Source organism: Rutidosis leptorrhynchoides, chromosome 3 (genome assembly GCF_046630445.1).
Source record: "Rutidosis leptorrhynchoides isolate AG116_Rl617_1_P2 chromosome 3, CSIRO_AGI_Rlap_v1, whole genome shotgun sequence".
In the NCBI taxonomy this organism is placed as follows: domain Eukaryota; kingdom Viridiplantae; phylum Streptophyta; class Magnoliopsida; order Asterales; family Asteraceae; genus Rutidosis; species Rutidosis leptorrhynchoides.
The window spans coordinates 633,527,259-633,537,154 of NC_092335.1; positions in this window are offsets into that span (position 1 = coordinate 633,527,259).

A 9,896-nucleotide genomic window follows, 5' to 3' on the forward strand; every position below is an offset into this window, starting at 1 on the left:
ATTGGCCGAACCAATCAGAGAGTTACTTTACCAAAGGTATGGTAATTCTACCTTTAGCGATTGGGAACGTTTATTCACCATACGTAGGCCTGTATATAAGGAATGGTGTGTTGAATTGCTAAGTACTGTAGAAATAAATGATCAGGTATCTAGTATAACTTATCAGAGTTTTATTAGATTTTTGTTAGGCGGTGTGATGCGTCGTATGTCTCTTTTAGAGATGGCTCAGGCTTTGTACATATATACGCCTGAGGAACTAGAATCTTATGATTGTAGGCAGTTAATATTTAATGGTAGGAGGGTTGATGAGAACTTTGATATGAATGGATTATGGAGTAGAATGACTAGCCATAATCGATTTCGTGGGGGACATTACTCTTACACCGATATTGATAGAGCTGAGCTTAGAGTTATTCATAGATTTATAGCTAACTCGATTACACAACGAGGTAAGAATAAAGATAAGGTAAATGAAAATGATTTATTTTACCTCATGTGTATTAGAGACCCACAGAGCTTTGTGAACATACCTTATTGTGTGGGTTATTATTTATCGGTGATGGTAAGTGGTATGCGACATCATAGCATAATAGGAGGTGGTATCTTTATTACCTTGATTGCTGAGTACCTCAATGTGGATAGAACTCACGGGAGAGAATTAGTAGCAGTACCCGAACAACGCGAGAGAATTGATATACGTGTATATGCTGGTGCAAAGTTTTTATTGAAAAGACGAAACGTTGCACTACCATATGAAGGTAGACATCCACAGGTAGAACGGGATCAAGAACAAGGTAATGTAGGTGGAGGAAACCAAATGACAGACATACAAAGGTTAATGGCTCAAAACGAATATGAAGCTGCTAGGCTACATGAGTTTCAGGCATGGGATTTCCATCAACGTCAAATCCAAGCCCATTTAGCCTACCAAGGTAGGAACTACATACCTACCGAGCCGGCCAACTTTCCTCCATGGGCTGTAGATACAAGACCACCGTTTCCTACATACGATCCATTTCAAGCATATCAGGACACGTACCACGAACCATGGAACCCCTACTGGTACCCTCATCAACCATAGTTTTTCTTATTCTTATTTTTATTTAATTTTTATAATTTGTAAAGTTTATACTCTTTAATATTTATTTTGATATTGTAATAGTTTATTAGTTTTCTAACATTTTAGATTTTAGATTTTATAAATTTTTGAATGTGGGGTTATAAAACCAAACTTCAAAAATATGCATATATGTTTGTAGTTTATGTCATATACAAAGCAGGGCAAAACAGCGCATTTTCAAAGACTGGCATTAAGTTCAGCAAAAGCTACCAATTTTGACGACAAGACGAAAAACAAAAGTGATATAACAAATGAAGGAATGAACAAATGATGTGCACCATTTATCATTCAAACAAAACAATCAACAAAATGTTTGGAAACTTTGGTACAATTTTAATCATTTTCTACGCTAATCACCCTCATGAATTTAAATTTTTACTAATTTCTTGCAAATGAGGGCATTGCAAGATCTTAAGTGTGGGGAGGGATTAAATTCTTTCGGTTAAACATATTATTAATACACTTAGTTTAAATTGCCAAATTTTATGAAAATTTGAAAAATTTCCAATTACATGAATTCAAAATCATGTTTATACATATTTATGAACGATAAAACTAGGTGATAAAACCGAAATTATCGTTGCCTCAAAAAGGACATAAATTGAGAAACAACTTTAAACACTAGAATTCATTTAAGAATGGAATAGAAGAGAATAAAAAGGCAAAGAAAAACATAAACAAAAGCTAAGTGTGGGAAAAATTACCAAGTTATTTAAAACATATATCACACATTTTTGTACAAGATTATTGCAGGTACTTTTGCTTTGGACTAAACTAATCAGTTTTACCCAGTTTACTGTAATATAAATATATGAGAAAGATGGATCTACACGATGAATCAATTCCATCATTAGAGGAAGTAAAGTCTTCCGGAAAAGACACGCGCTTCTTGATTTAGGTCAAGAAGTTGTCGTCCAGACCAGCTGTAGGTTGACGAAAAATCTAGAAAAGTCATCTCTAAAATCAGCAGCAAATCCACGGACCTCAGCATCAAACAGGGTCGCCAAGTGGTCAGACTTATCCTAACCATGAGAGGATCTGTCTCGTAAAATGGGGAGGGCGCCGTGCAAATTAGCTGGATAAGACTAATGAATTAGACCCCCAGAAAGGATAATCTTCTTAAAGATTAAAAATCAGCTTTTAAGCCTGATATTACTCAATCCTTGAGATTGACCTTAAAGATTGAGAATTCAAACTCATGGAATTCAATGATATCTAAACTCGAGCTTGAACGAGAAAATATTTTGATCAAAACTAAAACCGATTTGTTTTCTGAAAAAAACCCATTTTTAATGCGTTCATTACCATTGAACGTAAAATCCTAAGATTTCATCAGAATTCATTAGGTCACCTGAACCAAATCGGGTGTCAACCGTAAGAACGGTGGTTGCATAGCATGGTCAAAGACAGGACCTTGTGCCAGACCGAAAAACTATAGGGTGATCTTTACTATTGCTCCTACCAAGGATAGTAATTGCATCCGACACGTTGTGGACCATAATCATACGCATGTCATTAGACATCGCCTTAACAGTTGCTTGTTCATCGCTTTCCTTTACAACCGGACGGTCTTTTACCGAAAGGTAATATACGGGACAAGTAGACTGGATGTGTGCTTTCCTAATACAAGGTTAGCAAGTGGGTGACACAAAACCGCAAGTTTTGAGCTAAAAAAATTTTAAAAATCTGAAACCCACAAAAATAATTTTGCAAACACCGGTGAAGGGTTATTCCGAAAAACCTGTCTAGGGTAAAACCTAGCTTGAATTTTCAAAAGATCAAATATTTTCATAAAGATCCTATTTCCTAAAGGATCTAAATTTTTATAGTCATGTGGGACTGTAAACCACAACGTTACTATCATTGTTTATACCGCCGTATCAAAATCACTGATGTATAAAGTGTGAAGAATAAAGAAGTGATTAGTGTGATTCAAGTTCTATATTGCTTGAGGACAAGCAACGCTCAAGTGTGGGAATATTTGATAATGCTACAAACGAACATATATTTCATAGCATTATCCCTCCAGAAAGGCAAGCTTTTAGTTGCAATTGTTCTATTTACAAGTGATATTCGTTTAAATAATAAAAGGTGAAGACAAAAGGCATAATTGACGATTTGAAGACGCAAATGACCAAAAAGCTCAAATGTACAAGATACAATCCAAGTGGTTCAATTTATTGATGATTAACGTCTAAAAATGACAAAAGTACAAGTCGTGAAACGCAAAGTACAAGATATCTCAGCGTACAAAAAGACGTTCGAAAATCCGGAAACGACACATGAACCAACTATAACGTACGACTCAACGGAGCTGAAAGTACAAGTCAACTATGCATGAGAATATAATATAATATTTAAATAATTACTTAAATATTATATTATATATATTATGTCGACAAACTAGGATCCAAATTAACAACCAGCTGGCAATGGGACCTCCGCGATCGCGAAGCCCCAAGGCACAAAACCATCGTGATCGCGGAGCAGCCAGGATTCAGAAATGCCTATAAAAGCAGCTGAGTTCTGCTTAATCCAAACACACCAGATTGATTAAATTCAATCTTCTTCTTTCTCTATCTCTAATTTATATTCATGTTATAATTTTAATTTAAGTTAATTTCAATAATAAGGTTATTGTTACAAATGTTTTAAGGTTTTGTAAGTCAAAACTCTGTCCGTGTAACACTACGCGATTAATACTCATTGTAAGTTATGTTAAACCTTTTTACTTTAATGTCTCGTAACTAAGTTATTATTATGCTTATTTGAGCCGAAGTAATCGTGATGTTAGACTAAATATTAAAGACCGGGTTATTGAACTTTGGACCATAATTAATGTTTGGATAAAGACCGACACTTGTGGACATTGGACTATGGACTATTAATAGATGGGGGGTATTGTCTAATCGAGTGACAACTCATTGGAGTCTGTCGAACCTATCTTCAAATTAGTTAGCCTAATAATTAAATAATGATTATGGTTGTCCTATTTAGTGACGTTCATACGGAGTCTATTATAATCATTTAATTAATTATTCGGGTTGGGCAATTGAGTATTCAAACTGATCAAGTGGGTAAATTAATGTTCATATCTAATTAAAACAGGGGTGGATTACATACAGTGATAACTGGTGTAATTGTTGACAGAAGTGATAACTGCGTCACAGTTTAAATCCTTAATTAGTTGGACTATTTGACTTCGGGTATAAGGGTAATTTGACGAGGACACTCGCACTTTATATTTATAACCGATGGACTATTATGGGCAAAAGCCAGATAGCCGTATCAAATAAACCAGGCCAAATAACAATTAACCCGGGGTAATAATATATAATTAAAATGTCAAACATCATGATTACGGAAGTTTAAATAAGCATAATACTTTTATTTCATATTTTATCGCTATTTTTATTTACTCGCAATTTATCTTTATCGCTAAAACTAAAATTTGACAAACCGGTCGTTAAACGGTAAAAACCCCCCTTTTATAATAATAATAATTACATATATATATTTATAGTTTTATAAAATATAGGACGCTTTAAAATAGGTATCCCTGTGGAACGAACCGGACTTACTAAAAACTACACCACTCTACGATTAGGTACACTGCCTATAAGTGTGTAGCAAGGTTTAGGTATATCCATTCTATAAATAATTAAATAACTTGTGTATATTGTAGCGTAATTAATAGCATTTCTATATATATTTTTCTACCCCTCTAAACACACATCAGATACTATCCTGGTCAATGTGCTGAGTCGGCTCTGCGAAGTATCTAAAGATCTCATCATCATCCTCTAGTGTCGGCAAGTACTCGAGAGGTTGCCCTATATACAACTCAGGGCCTAGTAGTGAATCCAGACATAAGTCTGACGGCAACTCCAGGTGGGATAAGCTCGGGAAAGGCTCCTCGTCAGGTATGCTCCTAGTGATCTCAAATGCCTGGGCCGTTGGCGGCTCAACTGAAATGGGAATAGTGACTAGGTGACAACCCTCAGGTAACTCAGTGACTGGAACTGGCTCGGTGACTGGAGCAGGCGGCGTGATAGGAATAGGAGTAGCATGTGCAGGCATGGCAGCTGAGTGAACTGAGGCCGGTGTGGAACGCCTGGGCGTAGCTTGTCGTGTCGGATGAACACGGCGCGCTAGCCTAAATGAAGACGGGCTCAGAGTACTGCACGGCATCCCCTCGCACTGGAGGTATGCTCTCAGAGCTCTGTAGAGTCTCTGCTGATCTCTGAGTAGTGCCCATGCAACATCAGGGTCACTTAAGGTGGCTCCGTAATGTATCACTGTCTGTGGCTCATGCGTCTGTGGCAACTGTGTGTGCTCGGCTGGTCTCCTGGCTAAACGTCTAGATCTTCGAACAGGAGGAGCTGGCGGTACTGTGCCGATATCCTCCTCAACACTCTCCAAATATCAATCGCCTTGGGCCTAGTTGCCCTGTTGATGGCCTGTTCTGATCAGCACTGCTTCCGGATGAGTAAACTTTAGGAGTCCTCCTCCTGCGAACTGGTATGTAAGCTGAAGCTCCTGAACTTGGCATTTTGCCTGAACACATTCAACAAACTTGTAAGTACTAAGCGCAAGTATGGCGCTTAGTTGTTAGTACACAGAGATAATATCTTAAGACTGAAAATAATTAAAATAAAAGTAAATAAAAGTAAAAAGGATAAGCAAGGGGTGCCTCCCAAGAGCGCTTTGTTTATCAAGTCGTTAGAGCTCGACTTTTCCATGTCAGATCTTCAGAATGGATCAAAGGAGAAGAGGTGCTCCTCCTTATCATGGTCTTCTAGATAAGCTTTCAACCGGTGACCGTTGACTTTGAAGTTACCAGTAGGTCCTTCCAATTCCACGGCTCCATGTGGAAAAGCATGTACAACTTTGTATGGGCCATGATGTGGTAGCGGGGCGTGTAGGAAATAGTATTATTTTTATCGCGAATACGGTGCTAATTACACAAGTTTTAATTATTTATTTACAAATGGGATATACCTAAACCTTGCTACAACACTATAGGCAGTGTACCTAATCGTAGAGTAGTATAGTTTTTAGTAAGTCCAGTTCGTTCCACAGGGATACGGCTTATTTTACACTATATTTTAAACAACTATATTTGTACAAAATATATATAATTATATATAATATTTAAAATTTACACAAATATATATCTATATATTTATTAGTGTTATTATTATTATAAAAGGGAGATTTTACCGTTTAATGACCGGTTTGTCGATTTTATATTTTAATTCAAGCGTAAAGTAAATGACAATATTTAAAATGCGTAAAATAAATAACAATAAATAAAATGACAATAAATAAAATTACGAGGAAATATAAAATAAAATATATTATGCTTATTTAAACTTCCGTAATCATGATGTTTGACGTTTTGATTTTTATTTATTACCCTGGGTTAATTATTCTTTGGCCTGGATTATTTGATACCCATTTGGTTTTATGTCCATAATAGTTCATCGGTTATAATTATAATAGGTGCTCGTCATCAAATTAACCTTATACCCGAAGTCAAATATTCCAACTAATTAGGGATTCGAACTGTAACAAGGTATTAATACTTGTTAATAACTACACCAGGTTATCGACTGTATGTAGTCCAAGGTATTAATACTTTATTATCAATTACACCAATTACCCTTGAATGTAATCCACCCCTGTTTTAATTAGTCCATAGTCTATTAATCCATTCCCCCGTTCCCGGTCAAATGAACGATTATCAGTATCTATAAATATCCCGCCTACCGTACCCGATCAGGCGTATGTGGTTATTTATAGAGACGTCAAATTGTAAATCTTTATATTAACTAAATATAATTTAGTTAATATAAAGTCCATTAATAGCCCATAGTCTCATGGCCACAAGTGTCGGTCTTTTATTCAAACCTTAATTATGGTCCAAAGCCCAATAACCCCGTCTTAATATTTTTAGTCCAACATCACGATTACTTCGGCTCAAATAAGCATAATAACAACTTAGTTATAATACATTAATTTAAAAAGGAGAGTTTTAACTTACAATGATTATTAATCGCGAAGTGGTACACGGACAGAATTTCGACTTTAAAACCCGTAAAATAATTGTTACATTAACTTAAACTAACTAATATAAAACTAAACTAATTATTATTATTATATATATATATATTATATATATTATATATAGAGTGAGAGATTGAAATGGGGTGCCATGGATTCGGCAGAAAGCTTGGCCTTTTATAGGGAATTTCTGATTTTGGCTGCTCCGCGAGTGCGGAGTTTTGTAGGCAATTTGCTCCGCGAGTGCGGAGTTCCCTGGGCCAGCTCACCAACTTTTGGATTTTTACTTGTCGACATATTATAAATATATATATAATATATAAATAATTTATATAATTATTTAAATATTATATTATATTTATGTGCATAGTTGACTCATAATTTTGGCTCCGTTGTTTCATACGTTTACGCCCGGTTTATGTCCCGGTTCCGGATTTTCGAACGTCCGTTCGTACGCGTAGATATCTTGTACTTTGCGTTTCGCGACTTGTACTCTTGTAATTTTTAGACGTTTCTCATCAATAAATTGAACCACTTGAATTGTAACTTGTACATTTGAGCTTTTTGGACGTTTGCGTCTTCAAATCTTCGTTTGCGTCTTCAGTCTTCGCACTTATTTATTTATACGAATATCACTTGGAAATAGAACAATTGCAACTGAAATCTTGTTTTCCTGGAATGATAATGCTATTAAATATATGTTCCATTTTAGCATTATCAAATATCCCCACACTTGAGCGTTGCTTGTCCTCAAGCAATATAGAACTTGAAATTAAAATCACACTTCACACGAATCACTTCTTTATTCTTCACACTTTATACATCAGTGATTTTGATACAGCGGTATAAACAATGATAGTAACATTGTGGTTTACAGTCCCACATGACTATAAAAATTTAGATCCTTTAAGGAAATTGGATCTTTATGAAAATATTTGATCTTTTGAAAATTCATTCTAGATTTTACCCTAGACAAGTTTTCTGGAATAACCTTTCACCGGTGTTTGCAAAATATTTTTGTGGGTTGTATGTTTTTCAGATTTTAAAATTTTAGCTCAAAACTTGCGGTTTTGTGTCACCCACTTGCTAACATTGTATTAGGAAAGCACACGTCCAGTTTACTTGTCCCGTATATTACCTTTCGGCAAACTACCGTCCGGTTGTAAAGGAAAGCGATGAACAAGCAACTGTTAAGGCTATGTTATATAAACATACATAAAATCATGGTCAATATCGTGTCGGATGCAGTTACTATCCTTTGTAGGAGAAATAGTAAAGATCATCCTAAAATTTTTCGGTCTGGCACAAGGTCCTGTCCCCGACCATGCTATGCAACCACCGTTCTTACGGTTGACACCCGATTTGGTTCAGGTGACCTAATGAATTCAGATGAATTCTTAGGAATTTACGTTCAATGGTAATGAACGCATTAAAAATAGGTTTTCAGAAAACAAATCGGTTTTAATTTGATCAAAATATTTTCTCGTTCAAGCTCGAGTTTAGATATCATTGAATTCCATGAGTTTAAATTCTCAATCTTTAAGGTCAATCTCAAGGATTGAGTAATATCAGGCTTAAATGCTGATTTTTAATTCTTTAAGGAGATTATCCTTTCTGGGGATCTGATTCATTAGTATTATAAACTAATTTGCATGGTGCCCCCCATTGTACGAGACAGATCCTCTCATGGTTAGGATAAGTCTGACCACTTGGCGACCCTGTTTGATGCTGAGGTCCGTGGATTTCCAGCTGATTTTCGAGAAAACTTTTCAAGGTTTTTCGTAGACTCTACAACTGGTCTGGATGACAACTTCCTGACCTAAATCAAGAAGCGCATTTCTTTTTCTGAAGACTTTACTTCATTTTAATGATGGAATTGATTCATCGTGCAGATCCATCTTTCTTTTATATATTTTACAGTAAACCGGGTAAAACTGATTAGTTTAGTCCAAAACAAAAGTACCTGCAATAATCTTTGTACAGAAATGTGTGATATATGTTTTAAATAACTTGGTAATTCTTCCCACACTTAGCTTTTATTTATGTTTTTCTTTGCCTTTTTATTCTCCTCTATTTCATTTTAAATGAATTCATGCGTTTAAGGTTGTTTCTCAATTTATATCCTTACCAAGGTAACAATAATTTCGGTGTTAACACCTAGTTTTATCGTTCATAAATATGTATAAACAAGATTTTGAATTCATTTAGTTGAAAATTTTTCAAATTTTCATAAAATTTAGAAAATAAACCAAGTATAAACCCGAGAGAATTTATAACCCTTCCCCACACTTGAGATCATGCAATGCCCTCATTTGCATGAAATCAGACTATAATTATAAATTCATGAGGGTGATTAGTGTAGAAAAGGGATTAAAAATACCCAGTTTGTAGTTACTAAGCTCGTCGAATGATAGATGGCGCGCCTCATCGTTCATCCCTTCTGTTGTTTTATCACACATGTTTTTCTTCAAAAATGGTTGCTTTTTTGAACTGTTTGTTAATCTTTGAAAATGCGTCTTTTACCCTTTTACATGCATTTTTAGTAACGGGTTATGCACTAACCCGAACCCCGAATTTAATGTTAAGTGGGGTTAGACTTCCCCACACTTAGCTGACGACATGTGAAATTGGTAGAATATGTTCCACGAATTAAAATAGTGAGCCAGTTATTTACATCTCGGGTGGTGTATAATATATCATTGGGTTTAAA